At 48.8% G+C, this 23,603-nt stretch overlaps 18 non-coding genes across 18 annotated transcripts; all 18 read left to right on the top strand.

Annotated features, from left to right (window-relative positions):
• The first annotated feature begins 545 nt into the window (after positions 1-545).
• On the top strand, positions 546-664 carry LOC126213938 (5S ribosomal RNA). The gene has a single exon (XR_007541572.1). It is a non-coding gene; the product is annotated as a 5S ribosomal RNA (ribosomal RNA).
• Positions 665-1,842: 1,178 nt separating this feature from the next.
• On the top strand, positions 1,843-1,961 carry LOC126213677 (5S ribosomal RNA). Its single transcript, XR_007541335.1, has one exon. It is a non-coding gene; the product is annotated as a 5S ribosomal RNA (ribosomal RNA).
• A 1,177-nt stretch (positions 1,962-3,138) lies between these two features.
• Positions 3,139-3,257, top strand: LOC126213676 (5S ribosomal RNA). Its single transcript, XR_007541334.1, has one exon. It is a non-coding gene; the product is annotated as a 5S ribosomal RNA (ribosomal RNA).
• A 1,177-nt stretch (positions 3,258-4,434) lies between these two features.
• Positions 4,435-4,553, top strand: LOC126213675 (5S ribosomal RNA). The gene has a single exon (XR_007541333.1). It is a non-coding gene; the product is annotated as a 5S ribosomal RNA (ribosomal RNA).
• A 1,177-nt stretch (positions 4,554-5,730) lies between these two features.
• On the top strand, positions 5,731-5,849 carry LOC126213673 (5S ribosomal RNA). The gene has a single exon (XR_007541332.1). It is a non-coding gene; the product is annotated as a 5S ribosomal RNA (ribosomal RNA).
• Positions 5,850-7,026: 1,177 nt separating this feature from the next.
• LOC126213672 (5S ribosomal RNA) lies at positions 7,027-7,145 on the top strand. Its single transcript, XR_007541331.1, has one exon. It is a non-coding gene; the product is annotated as a 5S ribosomal RNA (ribosomal RNA).
• A 1,177-nt stretch (positions 7,146-8,322) lies between these two features.
• On the top strand, positions 8,323-8,441 carry LOC126213670 (5S ribosomal RNA). The gene has a single exon (XR_007541329.1). It is a non-coding gene; the product is annotated as a 5S ribosomal RNA (ribosomal RNA).
• Positions 8,442-9,618: 1,177 nt separating this feature from the next.
• LOC126213669 (5S ribosomal RNA) lies at positions 9,619-9,737 on the top strand. Its single transcript, XR_007541328.1, has one exon. It is a non-coding gene; the product is annotated as a 5S ribosomal RNA (ribosomal RNA).
• A 1,176-nt stretch (positions 9,738-10,913) lies between these two features.
• On the top strand, positions 10,914-11,032 carry LOC126213937 (5S ribosomal RNA). The gene has a single exon (XR_007541571.1). It is a non-coding gene; the product is annotated as a 5S ribosomal RNA (ribosomal RNA).
• Positions 11,033-12,208: 1,176 nt separating this feature from the next.
• LOC126213936 (5S ribosomal RNA) lies at positions 12,209-12,327 on the top strand. The gene has a single exon (XR_007541570.1). It is a non-coding gene; the product is annotated as a 5S ribosomal RNA (ribosomal RNA).
• Positions 12,328-13,503: 1,176 nt separating this feature from the next.
• LOC126213668 (5S ribosomal RNA) lies at positions 13,504-13,622 on the top strand. The gene has a single exon (XR_007541327.1). It is a non-coding gene; the product is annotated as a 5S ribosomal RNA (ribosomal RNA).
• A 1,177-nt stretch (positions 13,623-14,799) lies between these two features.
• Positions 14,800-14,918, top strand: LOC126213667 (5S ribosomal RNA). Its single transcript, XR_007541326.1, has one exon. It is a non-coding gene; the product is annotated as a 5S ribosomal RNA (ribosomal RNA).
• Positions 14,919-16,096: 1,178 nt separating this feature from the next.
• LOC126213666 (5S ribosomal RNA) lies at positions 16,097-16,215 on the top strand. The gene has a single exon (XR_007541325.1). It is a non-coding gene; the product is annotated as a 5S ribosomal RNA (ribosomal RNA).
• Positions 16,216-17,391: 1,176 nt separating this feature from the next.
• Positions 17,392-17,510, top strand: LOC126213934 (5S ribosomal RNA). The gene has a single exon (XR_007541568.1). It is a non-coding gene; the product is annotated as a 5S ribosomal RNA (ribosomal RNA).
• A 1,176-nt stretch (positions 17,511-18,686) lies between these two features.
• LOC126213933 (5S ribosomal RNA) lies at positions 18,687-18,805 on the top strand. Its single transcript, XR_007541567.1, has one exon. It is a non-coding gene; the product is annotated as a 5S ribosomal RNA (ribosomal RNA).
• Positions 18,806-19,981: 1,176 nt separating this feature from the next.
• On the top strand, positions 19,982-20,100 carry LOC126213664 (5S ribosomal RNA). The gene has a single exon (XR_007541323.1). It is a non-coding gene; the product is annotated as a 5S ribosomal RNA (ribosomal RNA).
• Positions 20,101-21,277: 1,177 nt separating this feature from the next.
• On the top strand, positions 21,278-21,396 carry LOC126213662 (5S ribosomal RNA). Its single transcript, XR_007541322.1, has one exon. It is a non-coding gene; the product is annotated as a 5S ribosomal RNA (ribosomal RNA).
• A 1,178-nt stretch (positions 21,397-22,574) lies between these two features.
• On the top strand, positions 22,575-22,693 carry LOC126213661 (5S ribosomal RNA). Its single transcript, XR_007541321.1, has one exon. It is a non-coding gene; the product is annotated as a 5S ribosomal RNA (ribosomal RNA).
• Positions 22,694-23,603: the final 910 nt, after the last annotated feature.

The raw sequence follows: 23,603 nt of genomic DNA, 5'->3' as shown, positions 1-23,603 counted from the left end.
CGTCGTCTAGTCCCGCAGACGTTTGTCGTGCTTGCGCCGTCATATGGACCACGACCCGAGCGGCAGCGAGCGGCAGTCGAGCAAAGTCGGGCCAAGTCGGGACGGGGACAGGGATAGGAAAGGTGCGAATGCACTGCCAACTACGCAAACACCCGGTGTGAGGCGAGGAAGCTCACATCGCTACCAGTGGCGCCCTCCAGCACGACACTGCCACACCCCGCACAGACCATACGCCGGTCGGCCGCGCGCCAGCCCCCCGCTGGACACCAGGGACAAGATGCGCCTTCCGCGTGTGTCGAAGGTTGCACGCGACAAGCGAATGACAGGAGGTGCAACGAGCAGCTGCGCGTCTCACACACGCGACGGCGCGCCCGCCAATTCGGCAATCGTTCTGCTGGGACGTCGGGCGCGCACTCCGCGCCGTCCTCGAGGAACTCGCTGTTGCGGAAGGAGGTGCTTTCGTCAAATGCGGCCGAAAACTAACATTTTGTGTGTTGGGAGGAGAGCCGAATGCGAATTCTGCCGTGCGCCTACAGTATATGTGCGCCAACGGCCATACCATGTTAAATACACCGGTTCTCGTCCGATCACCGAAGTTAAGCAACATCGGGCCCGGTTAGTACTTGAATGGGTGACCGCCTGGGAACATCGGGTGCTGTTGGCTCTCCCTTCTTTTTTTTTCCTTTTTATGTCGCTACTCCTGCCAGCCCTCTCGCCATACTACCCTTCCGTTAAAAAAAAATAAAAAATAAAAAAAAACAAAAAAAGCAAAAAACAAAAAAAAGAAAAAATAAATAAATAAAAAATAAATTAAAAAAAGAAAAAAGGTGCTGTTGGCTCACCTTCCTTTTTTTTCCTTTTTATGTCGCTACTCCTGCCAGCCCTCTTGCCATACTACCCTTCTGTTGTGACAAAGACGTTTCCTTAAGCATTTTAAACTACTGTAATGGTGCGAAAACAAAAATAAAATAAAATAAAATAAATATGAGCCAATAAAAATGGTACTTTTGGCTCCCCTGCATTTTTGCTTTTTAAGTCGCTATCCTGCCAGCAGTCGTTTCATACTACCTTTCTGTCATGACAAAGATGCTTTCTTAAGCATTTTAAACTAATGCAACGGTACGATAATGCGGTAATTAACTCAGTTTGAGGGAGAATGTGCTAACGAAGTTTGCCGGGAAGTCTTTGAAAACGATAAAACAGCACGAATCTGCCCTGAAATGCGTCAGCGCCTATTGTTGTGCTGCACCGTAAAGTTCCAAATTTGATTTGTAATCATAAATTTTTTCTTTAGTCGCGTCGTCTAGTCCCGCAGACGTTTGTCGTGCTTGCGCCGTCATATGGACCACGACCCGAGCGGCAGCGAGCGGCAGTCGAGCAAAGTCGGGCCAAGTCGGGACGGGGACAGGGATAGGAAAGGTGCGAATGCACTGCCAACTACGCAAACACCCGGTGTGAGGCGAGGAAGCTCACATCGCTACCAGTGGCGCCCTCCAGCACGACACTGCCACACCCCGCACAGACCATACGCCGGTCGGCCGCGCGCCAGCCCCCCGCTGGACACCAGGGACAAGATGCGCCTTCCGCGTGTGTCGAAGGTTGCACGCGACAAGCGAATGACAGGAGGTGCAACGAGCAGCTGCGCGTCTCACACACGCGACGGCGCGCCCGCCAATTCGGCAATCGTTCTGCTGGGACGTCGGGCGCGCACTCCGCGCCGTCCTCGAGGAACTCGCTGTTGCGGAAGGAGGTGCTTTCGTCAAATGCGGCCGAAAACTAACATTTTGTGTGTTGGGAGGAGAGCCGAATGCGAATTCTGCCGTGCGCCTACAGTATATGTGCGCCAACGGCCATACCATGTTAAATACACCGGTTCTCGTCCGATCACCGAAGTTAAGCAACATCGGGCCCGGTTAGTACTTGGATGGGTGACCGCCTGGGAACATCGGGTGCTGTTGGCTCTCCCTTCTTTTTTTTTCCTTTTTATGTCGCTACTCCTGCCAGCCCTCTCGCCATACTACCCTTCCGTTAAAAAAAAATAAAAAATAAAAAAAACAAAAAAAGCAAAAAACAAAAAAAAGAAAAAATAAATAAATAAAAAATAAATAAAAAAAAGAAAAAAGGTGCTGTTGGCTCACCTTCCTTTTTTTTCCTTTTTATGTCGCTACTCCTGCCAGCCCTCTTGCCATACTACCCTTCTGTTGTGACAAAGACGTTTCCTTAAGCATTTTAAACTACTGTAATGGTGCGAAAACAAAAATAAAATAAAATAAAATAAATATGAGCCAATAAAAATGGTACTTTTGGCTCCCCTGCATTTTTGCTTTTTAAGTCGCTATCCTGCCAGCAGTCGTTTCATACTACCTTTCTGTCATGACAAAGATGCTTTCTTAAGCATTTTAAACTAATGCAACGGTACGATAATGCGGTAATTAACTCAGTTTGAGGGAGAATGTGCTAACGAAGTTTGCCGGGAAGTCTTTGAAAACGATAAAACAGCACGAATCTGCCCTGAAATGCGTCAGCGCCTATTGTTGTGCTGCACCGTAAAGTTCCAAATTTGATTTGTAATCATAAATTTTTTCTTTAGTCGCGTCGTCTAGTCCCGCAGACGTTTGTCGTGCTTGCGCCGTCATATGGACCACGACCCGAGCGGCAGCGAGCGGCAGTCGAGCAAAGTCGGGCCAAGTCGGGACGGGGACAGGGATAGGAAAGGTGCGAATGCACTGCCAACTACGCAAACACCCGGTGTGAGGCGAGGAAGCTCACATCGCTACCAGTGGCGCCCTCCAGCACGACACTGCCACACCCCGCACAGACCATACGCCGGTCGGCCGCGCGCCAGCCCCCCGCTGGACACCAGGGACAAGATGCGCCTTCCGCGTGTGTCGAAGGTTGCACGCGACAAGCGAATGACAGGAGGTGCAACGAGCAGCTGCGCGTCTCACACACGCGACGGCGCGCCCGCCAATTCGGCAATCGTTCTGCTGGGACGTCGGGCGCGCACTCCGCGCCGTCCTCGAGGAACTCGCTGTTGCGGAAGGAGGTGCTTTCGTCAAATGCGGCCGAAAACTAACATTTTGTGTGTTGGGAGGAGAGCCGAATGCGAATTCTGCCGTGCGCCTACAGTACATGTGCGCCAACGGCCATACCATGTTAAATACACCGGTTCTCGTCCGATCACCGAAGTTAAGCAACATCGGGCCCGGTTAGTACTTGGATGGGTGACCGCCTGGGAACATCGGGTGCTGTTGGCTCTCCCTTCTTTTTTTTTCCTTTTTATGTCGCTACTCCTGCCAGCCCTCTCGCCATACTACCCTTCCGTTAAAAAAAAATAAAAAATAAAAAAAACAAAAAAAGCAAAAAACAAAAAAAAGAAAAAATAAATAAATAAAAAATAAATTAAAAAAAGAAAAAAGGTGCTGTTGGCTCACCTTCCTTTTTTTTCCTTTTTATGTCGCTACTCCTGCCAGCCCTCTTGCCATACTACCCTTCTGTTGTGACAAAGACGTTTCCTTAAGCATTTTAAACTACTGTAATGGTGCGAAAACAAAAATAAAATAAAATAAAATAAATATGAGCCAATAAAAATGGTACTTTTGGCTCCCCTGCATTTTTGCTTTTTAAGTCGCTATCCTGCCAGCAGTCGTTTCATACTACCTTTCTGTCATGACAAAGATGCTTTCTTAAGCATTTTAAACTAATGCAACGGTACGATAATGCGGTAATTAACTCAGTTTGAGGGAGAATGTGCTAACGAAGTTTGCCGGGAAGTCTTTGAAAACGATAAAACAGCACGAATCTGCCCTGAAATGCGTCAGCGCCTATTGTTGTGCTGCACCGTAAAGTTCCAAATTTGATTTGTAATCATAAATTTTTTCTTTAGTCGCGTCGTCTAGTCCCGCAGACGTTTGTCGTGCTTGCGCCGTCATATGGACCACGACCCGAGCGGCAGCGAGCGGCAGTCGAGCAAAGTCGGGCCAAGTCGGGACGGGGACAGGGATAGGAAAGGTGCGAATGCACTGCCAACTACGCAAACACCCGGTGTGAGGCGAGGAAGCTCACATCGCTACCAGTGGCGCCCTCCAGCACGACACTGCCACACCCCGCACAGACCATACGCCGGTCGGCCGCGCGCCAGCCCCCCGCTGGACACCAGGGACAAGATGCGCCTTCCGCGTGTGTCGAAGGTTGCACGCGACAAGCGAATGACAGGAGGTGCAACGAGCAGCTGCGCGTCTCACACACGCGACGGCGCGCCCGCCAATTCGGCAATCGTTCTGCTGGGACGTCGGGCGCGCACTCCGCGCCGTCCTCGAGGAACTCGCTGTTGCGGAAGGAGGTGCTTTCGTCAAATGCGGCCGAAAACTAACATTTTGTGTGTTGGGAGGAGAGCCGAATGCGAATTCTGCCGTGCGCCTACAGTATATGTGCGCCAACGGCCATACCATGTTAAATACACCGGTTCTCGTCCGATCACCGAAGTTAAGCAACATCGGGCCCGGTTAGTACTTGGATGGGTGACCGCCTGGGAACATCGGGTGCTGTTGGCTCTCCCTTCTTTTTTTTTCCTTTTTATGTCGCTACTCCTGCCAGCCCTCTCGCCATACTACCCTTCCGTTAAAAAAAAATAAAAAATAAAAAAAACAAAAAAAGCAAAAAACAAAAAAAAGAAAAAATAAATAAATAAAAAATAAATTAAAAAAAGAAAAAAGGTGCTGTTGGCTCACCTTCCTTTTTTTTCCTTTTTATGTCGCTACTCCTGCCAGCCCTCTTGCCATACTACCCTTCTGTTGTGACAAAGACGTTTCCTTAAGCATTTTAAACTACTGTAATGGTGCGAAAACAAAAATAAAATAAAATAAAATAAATATGAGCCAATAAAAATGGTACTTTTGGCTCCCCTGCATTTTTGCTTTTTAAGTCGCTATCCTGCCAGCAGTCGTTTCATACTACCTTTCTGTCATGACAAAGATGCTTTCTTAAGCATTTTAAACTAATGCAACGGTACGATAATGCGGTAATTAACTCAGTTTGAGGGAGAATGTGCTAACGAAGTTTGCCGGGAAGTCTTTGAAAACGATAAAACAGCACGAATCTGCCCTGAAATGCGTCAGCGCCTATTGTTGTGCTGCACCGTAAAGTTCCAAATTTGATTTGTAATCATAAATTTTTTCTTTAGTCGCGTCGTCTAGTCCCGCAGACGTTTGTCGTGCTTGCGCCGTCATATGGACCACGACCCGAGCGGCAGCGAGCGGCAGTCGAGCAAAGTCGGGCCAAGTCGGGACGGGGACAGGGATAGGAAAGGTGCGAATGCACTGCCAACTACGCAAACACCCGGTGTGAGGCGAGGAAGCTCACATCGCTACCAGTGGCGCCCTCCAGCACGACACTGCCACACCCCGCACAGACCATACGCCGGTCGGCCGCGCGCCAGCCCCCCGCTGGACACCAGGGACAAGATGCGCCTTCCGCGTGTGTCGAAGGTTGCACGCGACAAGCGAATGACAGGAGGTGCAACGAGCAGCTGCGCGTCTCACACACGCGACGGCGCGCCCGCCAATTCGGCAATCGTTCTGCTGGGACGTCGGGCGCGCACTCCGCGCCGTCCTCGAGGAACTCGCTGTTGCGGAAGGAGGTGCTTTCGTCAAATGCGGCCGAAAACTAACATTTTGTGTGTTGGGAGGAGAGCCGAATGCGAATTCTGCCGTGCGCCTACAGTATATGTGCGCCAACGGCCATACCATGTTAAATACACCGGTTCTCGTCCGATCACCGAAGTTAAGCAACATCGGGCCCGGTTAGTACTTGGATGGGTGACCGCCTGGGAACATCGGGTGCTGTTGGCTCTCCCTTCTTTTTTTTTCCTTTTTATGTCGCTACTCCTGCCAGCCCTCTCGCCATACTACCCTTCCGTTAAAAAAAAATAAAAAATAAAAAAAACAAAAAAAGCAAAAAACAAAAAAAAGAAAAAATAAATAAATAAAAAATAAATTAAAAAAAGAAAAAAGGTGCTGTTGGCTCACCTTCCTTTTTTTTCCTTTTTATGTCGCTACTCCTGCCAGCCCTCTTGCCATACTACCCTTCTGTTGTGACAAAGACGTTTCCTTAAGCATTTTAAACTACTGTAATGGTGCGAAAACAAAAATAAAATAAAATAAAATAAATATGAGCCAATAAAAATGGTACTTTTGGCTCCCCTGCATTTTTGCTTTTTAAGTCGCTATCCTGCCAGCAGTCGTTTCATACTACCTTTCTGTCATGACAAAGATGCTTTCTTAAGCATTTTAAACTAATGCAACGGTACGATAATGCGGTAATTAACTCAGTTTGAGGGAGAATGTGCTAACGAAGTTTGCCGGGAAGTCTTTGAAAACGATAAAACAGCACGAATCTGCCCTGAAATGCGTCAGCGCCTATTGTTGTGCTGCACCGTAAAGTTCCAAATTTGATTTGTAATCATAAATTTTTTCTTTAGTCGCGTCGTCTAGTCCCGCAGACGTTTGTCGTGCTTGCGCCGTCATATGGACCACGACCCGAGCGGCAGCGAGCGGCAGTCGAGCAAAGTCGGGCCAAGTCGGGACGGGGACAGGGATAGGAAAGGTGCGAATGCACTGCCAACTACGCAAACACCCGGTGTGAGGCGAGGAAGCTCACATCGCTACCAGTGGCGCCCTCCAGCACGACACTGCCACACCCCGCACAGACCATACGCCGGTCGGCCGCGCGCCAGCCCCCCGCTGGACACCAGGGACAAGATGCGCCTTCCGCGTGTGTCGAAGGTTGCACGCGACAAGCGAATGACAGGAGGTGCAACGAGCAGCTGCGCGTCTCACACACGCGACGGCGCGCCCGCCAATTCGGCAATCGTTCTGCTGGGACGTCGGGCGCGCACTCCGCGCCGTCCTCGAGGAACTCGCTGTTGCGGAAGGAGGTGCTTTCGTCAAATGCGGCCGAAAACTAACATTTTGTGTGTTGGGAGGAGAGCCGAATGCGAATTCTGCCGTGCGCCTACAGTACATGTGCGCCAACGGCCATACCATGTTAAATACACCGGTTCTCGTCCGATCACCGAAGTTAAGCAACATCGGGCCCGGTTAGTACTTGGATGGGTGACCGCCTGGGAACATCGGGTGCTGTTGGCTCTCCCTTCTTTTTTTTTCCTTTTTATGTCGCTACTCCTGCCAGCCCTCTCGCCATACTACCCTTCCGTTAAAAAAAAATAAAAAATAAAAAAAACAAAAAAAGCAAAAAACAAAAAAAAGAAAAAATAAATAAATAAAAAATAAATTAAAAAAAGAAAAAAGGTGCTGTTGGCTCACCTTCCTTTTTTTTCCTTTTTATGTCGCTACTCCTGCCAGCCCTCTTGCCATACTACCCTTCTGTTGTGACAAAGACGTTTCCTTAAGCATTTTAAACTACTGTAATGGTGCGAAAACAAAAATAAAATAAAATAAAATAAATATGAGCCAATAAAAATGGTACTTTTGGCTCCCCTGCATTTTTGCTTTTTAAGTCGCTATCCTGCCAGCAGTCGTTTCATACTACCTTTCTGTCATGACAAAGATGCTTTCTTAAGCATTTTAAACTAATGCAACGGTACGATAATGCGGTAATTAACTCAGTTTGAGGGAGAATGTGCTAACGAAGTTTGCCGGGAAGTCTTTGAAAACGATAAAACAGCACGAATCTGCCCTGAAATGCGTCAGCGCCTATTGTTGTGCTGCACCGTAAAGTTCCAAATTTGATTTGTAATCATAAATTTTTTCTTTAGTCGCGTCGTCTAGTCCCGCAGACGTTTGTCGTGCTTGCGCCGTCATATGGACCACGACCCGAGCGGCAGCGAGCGGCAGTCGAGCAAAGTCGGGCCAAGTCGGGACGGGGACAGGGATAGGAAAGGTGCGAATGCACTGCCAACTACGCAAACACCCGGTGTGAGGCGAGGAAGCTCACATCGCTACCAGTGGCGCCCTCCAGCACGACACTGCCACACCCCGCACAGACCATACGCCGGTCGGCCGCGCGCCAGCCCCCCGCTGGACACCAGGGACAAGATGCGCCTTCCGCGTGTGTCGAAGGTTGCACGCGACAAGCGAATGACAGGAGGTGCAACGAGCAGCTGCGCGTCTCACACACGCGACGGCGCGCCCGCCAATTCGGCAATCGTTCTGCTGGGACGTCGGGCGCGCACTCCGCGCCGTCCTCGAGGAACTCGCTGTTGCGGAAGGAGGTGCTTTCGTCAAATGCGGCCGAAAACTAACATTTTGTGTGTTGGGAGGAGAGCCGAATGCGAATTCTGCCGTGCGCCTACAGTACATGTGCGCCAACGGCCATACCATGTTAAATACACCGGTTCTCGTCCGATCACCGAAGTTAAGCAACATCGGGCCCGGTTAGTACTTGGATGGGTGACCGCCTGGGAACATCGGGTGCTGTTGGCTCTCCCTTCTTTTTTTTTCCTTTTTATGTCGCTACTCCTGCCAGCCCTCTCGCCATACTACCCTTCCGTTAAAAAAAAATAAAAAATAAAAAAAACAAAAAAAGCAAAAAACAAAAAAAAGAAAAAATAAATAAATAAAAAATAAATTAAAAAAAGAAAAAAGGTGCTGTTGGCTCACCTTCCTTTTTTTTCCTTTTTATGTCGCTACTCCTGCCAGCCCTCTTGCCATACTACCCTTCTGTTGTGACAAAGACGTTTCCTTAAGCATTTTAAACTACTGTAATGGTGCGAAAACAAAAATAAAATAAAATAAAATAAATATGAGCCAATAAAAATGGTACTTTTGGCTCCCCTGCATTTTTGCTTTTTAAGTCGCTATCCTGCCAGCAGTCGTTTCATACTACCTTTCTGTCATGACAAAGATGCTTTCTTAAGCATTTTAAACTAATGCAACGGTACGATAATGCGGTAATTAACTCAGTTTGAGGGAGAATGTGCTAACGAAGTTTGCCGGGAAGTCTTTGAAAACGATAAAACAGCACGAATCTGCCCTGAAATGCGTCAGCGCCTATTGTTGTGCTGCACCGTAAAGTTCCAAATTTGATTTGTAATCATAAATTTTTTCTTTAGTCGCGTCGTCTAGTCCCGCAGACGTTTGTCGTGCTTGCGCCGTCATATGGACCACGACCCGAGCGGCAGCGAGCGGCAGTCGAGCAAAGTCGGGCCAAGTCGGGACGGGGACAGGGATAGGAAAGGTGCGAATGCACTGCCAACTACGCAAACACCCGGTGTGAGGCGAGGAAGCTCACATCGCTACCAGTGGCGCCCTCCAGCACGACACTGCCACACCCCGCACAGACCATACGCCGGTCGGCCGCGCGCCAGCCCCCCGCTGGACACCAGGGACAAGATGCGCCTTCCGCGTGTGTCGAAGGTTGCACGCGACAAGCGAATGACAGGAGGTGCAACGAGCAGCTGCGCGTCTCACACACGCGACGGCGCGCCCGCCAATTCGGCAATCGTTCTGCTGGGACGTCGGGCGCGCACTCCGCGCCGTCCTCGAGGAACTCGCTGTTGCGGAAGGAGGTGCTTTCGTCAAATGCGGCCGAAAACTAACATTTTGTGTGTTGGGAGGAGAGCCGAATGCGAATTCTGCCGTGCGCCTACAGTACATGTGCGCCAACGGCCATACCATGTTAAATACACCGGTTCTCGTCCGATCACCGAAGTTAAGCAACATCGGGCCCGGTTAGTACTTGGATGGGTGACCGCCTGGGAACATCGGGTGCTGTTGGCTCTCCCTTCTTTTTTTTTCCTTTTTATGTCGCTACTCCTGCCAGCCCTCTCGCCATACTACCCTTCCGTTAAAAAAAAATAAAAAATAAAAAAACAAAAAAAGCAAAAAACAAAAAAAAGAAAAAATAAATAAATAAAAAATAAATTAAAAAAAGAAAAAAGGTGCTGTTGGCTCACCTTCCTTTTTTTTCCTTTTTATGTCGCTACTCCTGCCAGCCCTCTTGCCATACTACCCTTCTGTTGTGACAAAGACGTTTCCTTAAGCATTTTAAACTACTGTAATGGTGCGAAAACAAAAATAAAATAAAATAAAATAAATATGAGCCAATAAAAATGGTACTTTTGGCTCCCCTGCATTTTTGCTTTTTAAGTCGCTATCCTGCCAGCAGTCGTTTCATACTACCTTTCTGTCATGACAAAGATGCTTTCTTAAGCATTTTAAACTAATGCAACGGTACGATAATGCGGTAATTAACTCAGTTTGAGGGAGAATGTGCTAACGAAGTTTGCCGGGAAGTCTTTGAAAACGATAAAACAGCACGAATCTGCCCTGAAATGCGTCAGCGCCTATTGTTGTGCTGCACCGTAAAGTTCCAAATTTGATTTGTAATCATAAATTTTTTCTTTAGTCGCGTCGTCTAGTCCCGCAGACGTTTGTCGTGCTTGCGCCGTCATATGGACCACGACCCGAGCGGCAGCGAGCGGCAGTCGAGCAAAGTCGGGCCAAGTCGGGACGGGGACAGGGATAGGAAAGGTGCGAATGCACTGCCAACTACGCAAACACCCGGTGTGAGGCGAGGAAGCTCACATCGCTACCAGTGGCGCCCTCCAGCACGACACTGCCACACCCCGCACAGACCATACGCCGGTCGGCCGCGCGCCAGCCCCCCGCTGGACACCAGGGACAAGATGCGCCTTCCGCGTGTGTCGAAGGTTGCACGCGACAAGCGAATGACAGGAGGTGCAACGAGCAGCTGCGCGTCTCACACACGCGACGGCGCGCCCGCCAATTCGGCAATCGTTCTGCTGGGACGTCGGGCGCGCACTCCGCGCCGTCCTCGAGGAACTCGCTGTTGCGGAAGGAGGTGCTTTCGTCAAATGCGGCCGAAAACTAACATTTTGTGTGTTGGGAGGAGAGCCGAATGCGAATTCTGCCGTGCGCCTACAGTATATGTGCGCCAACGGCCATACCATGTTAAATACACCGGTTCTCGTCCGATCACCGAAGTTAAGCAACATCGGGCCCGGTTAGTACTTGAATGGGTGACCGCCTGGGAACATCGGGTGCTGTTGGCTCTCCCTTCTTTTTTTTTCCTTTTTATGTCGCTACTCCTGCCAGTCCTCTCGCCATACTACCCTTCCGTTAAAAAAAATAAAAAATAAAAAAAACAAAAAAAGCAAAAAACAAAAAATGAAAAAATAAATAAATAAAAAATAAATTAAAAAAAAGAAAAAAGGTGCTGTTGGCTCACCTTCCTTTTTTTTCCTTTTTATGTCGCTACTCCTGCCAGCCCTCTTGCCATACTACCCTTCTGTTGTGACAAAGACGTTTCCTTAAGCATTTTAAACTACTGTAATGGTGCGAAAACAAAAATAAAATAAAATAAAATAAATATGAGCCAATAAAAATGGTACTTTTGGCTCCCCTGCATTTTTGCTTTTTAAGTCGCTATCCTGCCAGCAGTCGTTTCATACTACCTTTCTGTCATGACAAAGATGCTTTCTTAAGCATTTTAAACTAATGCAACGGTACGATAATGCGGTAATTAACTCAGTTTGAGGGAGAATGTGCTAACGAAGTTTGCCGGGAAGTCTTTGAAAACGATAAAACAGCACGAATCTGCCCTGAAATGCGTCAGCGCCTATTGTTGTGCTGCACCGTAAAGTTCCAAATTTGATTTGTAATCATAAATTTTTTCTTTAGTCGCGTCGTCTAGTCCCGCAGACGTTTGTCGTGCTTGCGCCGTCATATGGACCACGACCCGAGCGGCAGCGAGCGGCAGTCGAGCAAAGTCGGGCCAAGTCGGGACGGGGACAGGGATAGGAAAGGTGCGAATGCACTGCCAACTACGCAAACACCCGGTGTGAGGCGAGGAAGCTCACATCGCTACCAGTGGCGCCCTCCAGCACGACACTGCCACACCCCGCACAGACCATACGCCGGTCGGCCGCGCGCCAGCCCCCCGCTGGACACCAGGGACAAGATGCGCCTTCCGCGTGTGTCGAAGGTTGCACGCGACAAGCGAATGACAGGAGGTGCAACGAGCAGCTGCGCGTCTCACACACGCGACGGCGCGCCCGCCAATTCGGCAATCGTTCTGCTGGGACGTCGGGCGCGCACTCCGCGCCGTCCTCGAGGAACTCGCTGTTGCGGAAGGAGGTGCTTTCGTCAAATGCGGCCGAAAACTAACATTTTGTGTGTTGGGAGGAGAGCCGAATGCGAATTCTGCCGTGCGCCTACAGTATATGTGCGCCAACGGCCATACCATGTTAAATACACCGGTTCTCGTCCGATCACCGAAGTTAAGCAACATCGGGCCCGGTTAGTACTTGAATGGGTGACCGCCTGGGAACATCGGGTGCTGTTGGCTCTCCCTTCTTTTTTTTTCCTTTTTATGTCGCTACTCCTGCCAGTCCTCTCGCCATACTACCCTTCCGTTAAAAAAAATAAAAAATAAAAAAAACAAAAAAAGCAAAAAACAAAAAATGAAAAAATAAATAAATAAAAAATAAATTAAAAAAAAGAAAAAAGGTGCTGTTGGCTCACCTTCCTTTTTTTTCCTTTTTATGTCGCTACTCCTGCCAGCCCTCTTGCCATACTACCCTTCTGTTGTGACAAAGACGTTTCCTTAAGCATTTTAAACTACTGTAATGGTGCGAAAACAAAAATAAAATAAAATAAAATAAATATGAGCCAATAAAAATGGTACTTTTGGCTCCCCTGCATTTTTGCTTTTTAAGTCGCTATCCTGCCAGCAGTCGTTTCATACTACCTTTCTGTCATGACAAAGATGCTTTCTTAAGCATTTTAAACTAATGCAACGGTACGATAATGCGGTAATTAACTCAGTTTGAGGGAGAATGTGCTAACGAAGTTTGCCGGGAAGTCTTTGAAAACGATAAAACAGCACGAATCTGCCCTGAAATGCGTCAGCGCCTATTGTTGTGCTGCACCGTAAAGTTCCAAATTTGATTTGTAATCATAAATTTTTTCTTTAGTCGCGTCGTCTAGTCCCGCAGACGTTTGTCGTGCTTGCGCCGTCATATGGACCACGACCCGAGCGGCAGCGAGCGGCAGTCGAGCAAAGTCGGGCCAAGTCGGGACGGGGACAGGGATAGGAAAGGTGCGAATGCACTGCCAACTACGCAAACACCCGGTGTGAGGCGAGGAAGCTCACATCGCTACCAGTGGCGCCCTCCAGCACGACACTGCCACACCCCGCACAGACCATACGCCGGTCGGCCGCGCGCCAGCCCCCCGCTGGACACCAGGGACAAGATGCGCCTTCCGCGTGTGTCGAAGGTTGCACGCGACAAGCGAATGACAGGAGGTGCAACGAGCAGCTGCGCGTCTCACACACGCGACGGCGCGCCCGCCAATTCGGCAATCGTTCTGCTGGGACGTCGGGCGCGCACTCCGCGCCGTCCTCGAGGAACTCGCTGTTGCGGAAGGAGGTGCTTTCGTCAAATGCGGCCGAAAACTAACATTTTGTGTGTTGGGAGGAGAGCCGAATGCGAATTCTGCCGTGCGCCTACAGTATATGTGCGCCAACGGCCATACCATGTTAAATACACCGGTTCTCGTCCGATCACCGAAGTTAAGCAACATCGGGCCCGGTTAGTACTTGGATGGGTGACCGCCTGGGAACATCGGGTGCTGTTGGCTCTCCCTTCTTTTTTTTTCCTTTTTATGTCGCTACTCCTGCCAGCCCTCTCGCCATACTACCCTTCCGTTAAAAAAAAATAAAAAATAAAAAAAACAAAAAAAGCAAAAAACAAAAAAATGAAAAAATAAATAAATAAAAAATAAATTAAAAAAAGAAAAAAGGTGCTGTTGGCTCACCTTCCTTTTTTTTCCTTTTTATGTCGCTACTCCTGCCAGCCCTCTTGCCATACTACCCTTCTGTTGTGACAAAGACGTTTCCTTAAGCATTTTAAACTACTGTAATGGTGCGAAAACAAAAATAAAATAAAATAAAATAAATATGAGCCAATAAAAATGGTACTTTTGGCTCCCCTGCATTTTTGCTTTTTAAGTCGCTATCCTGCCAGCAGTCGTTTCATACTACCTTTCTGTCATGACAAAGATGCTTTCTTAAGCATTTTAAACTAATGCAACGGTACGATAATGCGGTAATTAACTCAGTTTGAGGGAGAATGTGCTAACGAAGTTTGCCGGGAAGTCTTTGAAAACGATAAAACAGCACGAATCTGCCCTGAAATGCGTCAGCGCCTATTGTTGTGCTGCACCGTAAAGTTCCAAATTTGATTTGTAATCATAAATTTTTTCTTTAGTCGCGTCGTCTAGTCCCGCAGACGTTTGTCGTGCTTGCGCCGTCATATGGACCACGACCCGAGCGGCAGCGAGCGGCAGTCGAGCAAAGTCGGGCCAAGTCGGGACGGGGACAGGGATAGGAAAGGTGCGAATGCACTGCCAACTACGCAAACACCCGGTGTGAGGCGAGGAAGCTCACATCGCTACCAGTGGCGCCCTCCAGCACGACACTGCCACACCCCGCACAGACCATACGCCGGTCGGCCGCGCGCCAGCCCCCCGCTGGACACCAGGGACAAGATGCGCCTTCCGCGTGTGTCGAAGGTTGCACGCGACAAGCGAATGACAGGAGGTGCAACGAGCAGCTGCGCGTCTCACACACGCGACGGCGCGCCCGCCAATTCGGCAATCGTTCTGCTGGGACGTCGGGCGCGCACTCCGCGCCGTCCTCGAGGAACTCGCTGTTGCGGAAGGAGGTGCTTTCGTCAAATGCGGCCGAAAACTAACATTTTGTGTGTTGGGAGGAGAGCCGAATGCGAATTCTGCCGTGCGCCTACAGTATATGTGCGCCAACGGCCATACCATGTTAAATACACCGGTTCTCGTCCGATCACCGAAGTTAAGCAACATCGGGCCCGGTTAGTACTTGGATGGGTGACCGCCTGGGAACATCGGGTGCTGTTGGCTCTCCCTTCTTTTTTTTTCCTTTTTATGTCGCTACTCCTGCCAGCCCTCTCGCCATACTACCCTTCCGTTAAAAAAAAATAAAAAATAAAAAAAACAAAAAAAGCAAAAAACAAAAAAATGAAAAAATAAATAAATAAAAAATAAATTAAAAAAAGAAAAAAGGTGCTGTTGGCTCACCTTCCTTTTTTTTTCCTTTTTATGTCGCTACTCCTGCCAGCCCTCTTGCCATACTACCCTTCTGTTGTGACAAAGACGTTTCCTTAAGCATTTTAAACTACTGTAATGGTGCGAAAACAAAAATAAAATAAAATAAAATAAATATGAGCCAATAAAAATGGTACTTTTGGCTCCCCTGCATTTTTGCTTTTTAAGTCGCTATCCTGCCAGCAGTCGTTTCATACTACCTTTCTGTCATGACAAAGATGCTTTCTTAAGCATTTTAAACTAATGCAACGGTACGATAATGCGGTAATTAACTCAGTTTGAGGGAGAATGTGCTAACGAAGTTTGCCGGGAAGTCTTTGAAAACGATAAAACAGCACGAATCTGCCCTGAAATGCGTCAGCGCCTATTGTTGTGCTGCACCGTAAAGTTCCAAATTTGATTTGTAATCATAAATTTTTTCTTTAGTCGCGTCGTCTAGTCCCGCAGACGTTTGTCGTGCTTGCGCCGTCATATGGACCACGACCCGAGCGGCAGCGAGCGGCAGTCGAGCAAAGTCGGGCCAAGTCGGGACGGGGACAGGGATAGGAAAGGTGCGAATGCACTGCCAACTACGCAAACACCCGGTGTGAGGCGAGGAAGCTCACATCGCTACCAGTGGCGCCCTCCAGCACGACACTGCCACACCCCGCACAGACCATACGCCGGTCGGCCGCGCGCCAGCCCCCCGCTGGACACCAGGGACAAGATGCGCCTTCCGCGTGTGTCGAAGGTTGCACGCGACAAGCGAATGACAGGAGGTGCAACGAGCAGCTGCGCGTCTCACACACGCGACGGCGCGCCCGCCAATTCGGCAATCGTTCTGCTGGGACGTCGGGCGCGCACTCCGCGCCGTCCTCGAGGAACTCGCTGTTGCGGAAGGAGGTGCTTTCGTCAAATGCGGCCGAAAACTAACATTTTGTGTGTTGGGAGGAGAGCCGAATGCGAATTCTGCCGTGCGCCTACAGTACATGTGCGCCAACGGCCATACCATGTTAAATACACCGGTTCTCGTCCGATCACCGAAGTTAAGCAACATCGGGCCCGGTTAGTACTTGGATGGGTGACCGCCTGGGAACATCGGGTGCTGTTGGCTCTCCCTTCTTTTTTTTTCCTTTTTATGTCGCTACTCCTGCCAGCCCTCTCGCCATACTACCCTTCCGTTAAAAAAAAATAAAAAATAAAAAAACAAAAAAAGCAAAAAACAAAAAAAAGAAAAAATAAATAAATAAAAAATAAATTAAAAAAAGAAAAAAGGTGCTGTTGGCTCACCTTCCTTTTTTTTCCTTTTTATGTCGCTACTCCTGCCAGCCCTCTTGCCATACTACCCTTCTGTTGTGACAAAGACGTTTCCTTAAGCATTTTAAACTACTGTAATGGTGCGAAAACAAAAATAAAATAAAATAAAATAAATATGAGCCAATAAAAATGGTACTTTTGGCTCCCCTGCATTTTTGCTTTTTAAGTCGCTATCCTGCCAGCAGTCGTTTCATACTACCTTTCTGTCATGACAAAGATGCTTTCTTAAGCATTTTAAACTAATGCAACGGTACGATAATGCGGTAATTAACTCAGTTTGAGGGAGAATGTGCTAACGAAGTTTGCCGGGAAGTCTTTGAAAACGATAAAACAGCACGAATCTGCCCTGAAATGCGTCAGCGCCTATTGTTGTGCTGCACCGTAAAGTTCCAAATTTGATTTGTAATCATAAATTTTTTCTTTAGTCGCGTCGTCTAGTCCCGCAGACGTTTGTCGTGCTTGCGCCGTCATATGGACCACGACCCGAGCGGCAGCGAGCGGCAGTCGAGCAAAGTCGGGCCAAGTCGGGACGGGGACAGGGATAGGAAAGGTGCGAATGCACTGCCAACTACGCAAACACCCGGTGTGAGGCGAGGAAGCTCACATCGCTACCAGTGGCGCCCTCCAGCACGACACTGCCACACCCCGCACAGACCATACGCCGGTCGGCCGCGCGCCAGCCCCCCGCTGGACACCAGGGACAAGATGCGCCTTCCGCGTGTGTCGAAGGTTGCACGCGACAAGCGAATGACAGGAGGTGCAACGAGCAGCTGCGCGTCTCACACACGCGACGGCGCGCCCGCCAATTCGGCAATCGTTCTGCTGGGACGTCGGGCGCGCACTCCGCGCCGTCCTCGAGGAACTCGCTGTTGCGGAAGGAGGTGCTTTCGTCAAATGCGGCCGAAAACTAACATTTTGTGTGTTGGGAGGAGAGCCGAATGCGAATTCTGCCGTGCGCCTACAGTATATGTGCGCCAACGGCCATACCATGTTAAATACACCGGTTCTCGTCCGATCACCGAAGTTAAGCAACATCGGGCCCGGTTAGTACTTGAATGGGTGACCGCCTGGGAACATCGGGTGCTGTTGGCTCTCCCTTCTTTTTTTTTCCTTTTTATGTCGCTACTCCTGCCAGTCCTCTCGCCATACTACCCTTCCGTTAAAAAAAATAAAAAATAAAAAAAACAAAAAAAGCAAAAAACAAAAAATGAAAAAATAAATAAATAAAAAATAAATTAAAAAAAAGAAAAAAGGTGCTGTTGGCTCACCTTCCTTTTTTTTCCTTTTTATGTCGCTACTCCTGCCAGCCCTCTTGCCATACTACCCTTCTGTTGTGACAAAGACGTTTCCTTAAGCATTTTAAACTACTGTAATGGTGCGAAAACAAAAATAAAATAAAATAAAATAAATATGAGCCAATAAAAATGGTACTTTTGGCTCCCCTGCATTTTTGCTTTTTAAGTCGCTATCCTGCCAGCAGTCGTTTCATACTACCTTTCTGTCATGACAAAGATGCTTTCTTAAGCATTTTAAACTAATGCAACGGTACGATAATGCGGTAATTAACTCAGTTTGAGGGAGAATGTGCTAACGAAGTTTGCCGGGAAGTCTTTGAAAACGATAAAACAGCACGAATCTGCCCTGAAATGCGTCAGCGCCTATTGTTGTGCTGCACCGTAAAGTTCCAAATTTGATTTGTAATCATAAATTTTTTCTTTAGTCGCGTCGTCTAGTCCCGCAGACGTTTGTCGTGCTTGCGCCGTCATATGGACCACGACCCGAGCGGCAGCGAGCGGCAGTCGAGCAAAGTCGGGCCAAGTCGGGACGGGGACAGGGATAGGAAAGGTGCGAATGCACTGCCAACTACGCAAACACCCGGTGTGAGGCGAGGAAGCTCACATCGCTACCAGTGGCGCCCTCCAGCACGACACTGCCACACCCCGCACAGACCATACGCCGGTCGGCCGCGCGCCAGCCCCCCGCTGGACACCAGGGACAAGATGCGCCTTCCGCGTGTGTCGAAGGTTGCACGCGACAAGCGAATGACAGGAGGTGCAACGAGCAGCTGCGCGTCTCACACACGCGACGGCGCGCCCGCCAATTCGGCAATCGTTCTGCTGGGACGTCGGGCGCGCACTCCGCGCCGTCCTCGAGGAACTCGCTGTTGCGGAAGGAGGTGCTTTCGTCAAATGCGGCCGAAAACTAACATTTTGTGTGTTGGGAGGAGAGCCGAATGCGAATTCTGCCGTGCGCCTACAGTATATGTGCGCCAACGGCCATACCATGTTAAATACACCGGTTCTCGTCCGATCACCGAAGTTAAGCAACATCGGGCCCGGTTAGTACTTGAATGGGTGACCGCCTGGGAACATCGGGTGCTGTTGGCTCTCCCTTCTTTTTTTTTCCTTTTTATGTCGCTACTCCTGCCAGTCCTCTCGCCATACTACCCTTCCGTTAAAAAAAATAAAAAATAAAAAAAACAAAAAAAGCAAAAAACAAAAAATGAAAAAATAAATAAATAAAAAATAAATTAAAAAAAAGAAAAAAGGTGCTGTTGGCTCACCTTCCTTTTTTTTCCTTTTTATGTCGCTACTCCTGCCAGCCCTCTTGCCATACTACCCTTCTGTTGTGACAAAGACGTTTCCTTAAGCATTTTAAACTACTGTAATGGTGCGAAAACAAAAATAAAATAAAATAAAATAAATATGAGCCAATAAAAATGGTACTTTTGGCTCCCCTGCATTTTTGCTTTTTAAGTCGCTATCCTGCCAGCAGTCGTTTCATACTACCTTTCTGTCATGACAAAGATGCTTTCTTAAGCATTTTAAACTAATGCAACGGTACGATAATGCGGTAATTAACTCAGTTTGAGGGAGAATGTGCTAACGAAGTTTGCCGGGAAGTCTTTGAAAACGATAAAACAGCACGAATCTGCCCTGAAATGCGTCAGCGCCTATTGTTGTGCTGCACCGTAAAGTTCCAAATTTGATTTGTAATCATAAATTTTTTCTTTAGTCGCGTCGTCTAGTCCCGCAGACGTTTGTCGTGCTTGCGCCGTCATATGGACCACGACCCGAGCGGCAGCGAGCGGCAGTCGAGCAAAGTCGGGCCAAGTCGGGACGGGGACAGGGATAGGAAAGGTGCGAATGCACTGCCAACTACGCAAACACCCGGTGTGAGGCGAGGAAGCTCACATCGCTACCAGTGGCGCCCTCCAGCACGACACTGCCACACCCCGCACAGACCATACGCCGGTCGGCCGCGCGCCAGCCCCCCGCTGGACACCAGGGACAAGATGCGCCTTCCGCGTGTGTCGAAGGTTGCACGCGACAAGCGAATGACAGGAGGTGCAACGAGCAGCTGCGCGTCTCACACACGCGACGGCGCGCCCGCCAATTCGGCAATCGTTCTGCTGGGACGTCGGGCGCGCACTCCGCGCCGTCCTCGAGGAACTCGCTGTTGCGGAAGGAGGTGCTTTCGTCAAATGCGGCCGAAAACTAACATTTTGTGTGTTGGGAGGAGAGCCGAATGCGAATTCTGCCGTGCGCCTACAGTATATGTGCGCCAACGGCCATACCATGTTAAATACACCGGTTCTCGTCCGATCACCGAAGTTAAGCAACATCGGGCCCGGTTAGTACTTGGATGGGTGACCGCCTGGGAACATCGGGTGCTGTTGGCTCTCCCTTCTTTTTTTTTCCTTTTTATGTCGCTACTCCTGCCAGCCCTCTCGCCATACTACCCTTCCGTTAAAAAAAAATAAAAAATAAAAAAAACAAAAAAAGCAAAAAACAAAAAAATGAAAAAATAAATAAATAAAAAATAAATTAAAAAAAGAAAAAAGGTGCTGTTGGCTCACCTTCCTTTTTTTTCCTTTTTATGTCGCTACTCCTGCCAGCCCTCTTGCCATACTACCCTTCTGTTGTGACAAAGACGTTTCCTTAAGCATTTTAAACTACTGTAATGGTGCGAAAACAAAAATAAAATAAAATAAAATAAATATGAGCCAATAAAAATGGTACTTTTGGCTCCCCTGCATTTTTGCTTTTTAAGTCGCTATCCTGCCAGCAGTCGTTTCATACTACCTTTCTGTCATGACAAAGATGCTTTCTTAAGCATTTTAAACTAATGCAACGGTACGATAATGCGGTAATTAACTCAGTTTGAGGGAGAATGTGCTAACGAAGTTTGCCGGGAAGTCTTTGAAAACGATAAAACAGCACGAATCTGCCCTGAAATGCGTCAGCGCCTATTGTTGTGCTGCACCGTAAAGTTCCAAATTTGATTTGTAATCATAAATTTTTTCTTTAGTCGCGTCGTCTAGTCCCGCAGACGTTTGTCGTGCTTGCGCCGTCATATGGACCACGACCCGAGCGGCAGCGAGCGGCAGTCGAGCAAAGTCGGGCCAAGTCGGGACGGGGACAGGGATAGGAAAGGTGCGAATGCACTGCCAACTACGCAAACACCCGGTGTGAGGCGAGGAAGCTCACATCGCTACCAGTGGCGCCCTCCAGCACGACACTGCCACACCCCGCACAGACCATACGCCGGTCGGCCGCGCGCCAGCCCCCCGCTGGACACCAGGGACAAGATGCGCCTTCCGCGTGTGTCGAAGGTTGCACGCGACAAGCGAATGACAGGAGGTGCAACGAGCAGCTGCGCGTCTCACACACGCGACGGCGCGCCCGCCAATTCGGCAATCGTTCTGCTGGGACGTCGGGCGCGCACTCCGCGCCGTCCTCGAGGAACTCGCTGTTGCGGAAGGAGGTGCTTTCGTCAAATGCGGCCGAAAACTAACATTTTGTGTGTTGGGAGGAGAGCCGAATGCGAATTCTGCCGTGCGCCTACAGTATATGTGCGCCAACGGCCATACCATGTTAAATACACCGGTTCTCGTCCGATCACCGAAGTTAAGCAACATCGGGCCCGGTTAGTACTTGGATGGGTGACCGCCTGGGAACATCGGGTGCTGTTGGCTCTCCCTTCTTTTTTTTTCCTTTTTATGTCGCTACTCCTGCCAGCCCTCTCGCCATACTACCCTTCCGTTAAAAAAAAATAAAAAATAAAAAAAACAAAAAAAGCAAAAAACAAAAAAATGAAAAAATAAATAAATAAAAAATAAATTAAAAAAAGAAAAAAGGTGCTGTTGGCTCACCTTCCTTTTTTTTCCTTTTTATGTCGCTACTCCTGCCAGCCCTCTTGCCATACTACCCTTCTGTTGTGACAAAGACGTTTCCTTAAGCATTTTAAACTACTGTAATGGTGCGAAAACAAAAATAAAATAAAATAAAATAAATATGAGCCAATAAAAATGGTACTTTTGGCTCCCCTGCATTTTTGCTTTTTAAGTCGCTATCCTGCCAGCAGTCGTTTCATACTACCTTTCTGTCATGACAAAGATGCTTTCTTAAGCATTTTAAACTAATGCAACGGTACGATAATGCGGTAATTAACTCAGTTTGAGGGAGAATGTGCTAACGAAGTTTGCCGGGAAGTCTTTGAAAACGATAAAACAGCACGAATCTGCCCTGAAATGCGTCAGCGCCTATTGTTGTGCTGCACCGTAAAGTTCCAAAATTTGATTTGTAATCATAAATTTTTTCTTTAGTCGCGTCGTCTAGTCCCGCAGACGTTTGTCGTGCTTGCGCCGTCATATGGACCACGACCCGAGCGGCAGCGAGCGGCAGTCGAGCAAAGTCGGGCCAAGTCGGGACGGGGACAGGGATAGGAAAGGTGCGAATGCACTGCCAACTACGCAAACACCCGGTGTGAGGCGAGGAAGCTCACATCGCTACCAGTGGCGCCCTCCAGCACGACACTGCCACACCCCGCACAGACCATACGCCGGTCGGCCGCGCGCCAGCCCCCCGCTGGACACCAGGGACAAGATGCGCCTTCCGCGTGTGTCGAAGGTTGCACGCGACAAGCGAATGACAGGAGGTGCAACGAGCAGCTGCGCGTCTCACACACGCGACGGCGCGCCCGCCAATTCGGCAATCGTTCTGCTGGGACGTCGGGCGCGCACTCCGCGCCGTCCTCGAGGAACTCGCTGTTGCGGAAGGAGGTGCTTTCGTCAAATGCGGCCGAAAACTAACATTTTGTGTGTTGGGAGGAGAGCCGAATGCGAATTCTGCCGTGCGCCTACAGTACATGTGCGCCAACGGCCATACCATGTTAAATACACCGGTTCTCGTCCGATCACCGAAGTTAAGCAACATCGGGCCCGGTTAGTACTTGGATGGGTGACCGCCTGGGAACATCGGGTGCTGTTGGCTCTCCCTTCTTTTTTTTTCCTTTTTATGTCGCTACTCCTGCCAGCCCTCTCGCCATACTACCCTTCCGTTAAAAAAAAATAAAAAATAAAAAAAACAAAAAAAGCAAAAAACAAAAAAAAGAAAAAATAAATAAATAAAAAATAAATTAAAAAAAGAAAAAAGGTGCTGTTGGCTCACCTTCCTTTTTTTTCCTTTTTATGTCGCTACTCCTGCCAGCCCTCTTGCCATACTACCCTTCTGTTGTGACAAAGACGTTTCCTTAAGCATTTTAAACTACTGTAATGGTGCGAAAACAAAAATAAAATAAAATAAAATAAATATGAGCCAATAAAAATGGTACTTTTGGCTCCCCTGCATTTTTGCTTTTTAAGTCGCTATCCTGCCAGCAGTCGTTTCATACTACCTTTCTGTCATGACAAAGATGCTTTCTTAAGCATTTTAAACTAATGCAACGGTACGATAATGCGGTAATTAACTCAGTTTGAGGGAGAATGTGCTAACGAAGTTTGCCGGGAAGTCTTTGAAAACGATAAAACAGCACGAATCTGCCCTGAAATGCGTCAGCGCCTATTGTTGTGCTGCACCGTAAAGTTCCAAATTTGATTTGTAATCATAAATTTTTTCTTTAGTCGCGTCGTCTAGTCCCGCAGACGTTTGTCGTGCTTGCGCCGTCATATGGACCACGACCCGAGCGGCAGCGAGCGGCAGTCGAGCAAAGTCGGGCCAAGTCGGGACGGGGACAGGGATAGGAAAGGTGCGAATGCACTGCCAACTACGCAAACACCCGGTGTGAGGCGAGGAAGCTCACATCGCTACCAGTGGCGCCCTCCAGCACGACACTGCCACACCCCGCACAGACCATACGCCGGTCGGCCGCGCGCCAGCCCCCCGCTGGACACCAGGGACAAGA

Source organism: Schistocerca nitens, chromosome 11 (genome assembly GCF_023898315.1).
Source record: "Schistocerca nitens isolate TAMUIC-IGC-003100 chromosome 11, iqSchNite1.1, whole genome shotgun sequence".
Classification (NCBI taxonomy): Eukaryota; Metazoa; Arthropoda; class Insecta; order Orthoptera; family Acrididae; genus Schistocerca; species Schistocerca nitens.
This window is presented reverse-complemented; position numbering and strand designations above follow the sequence as displayed.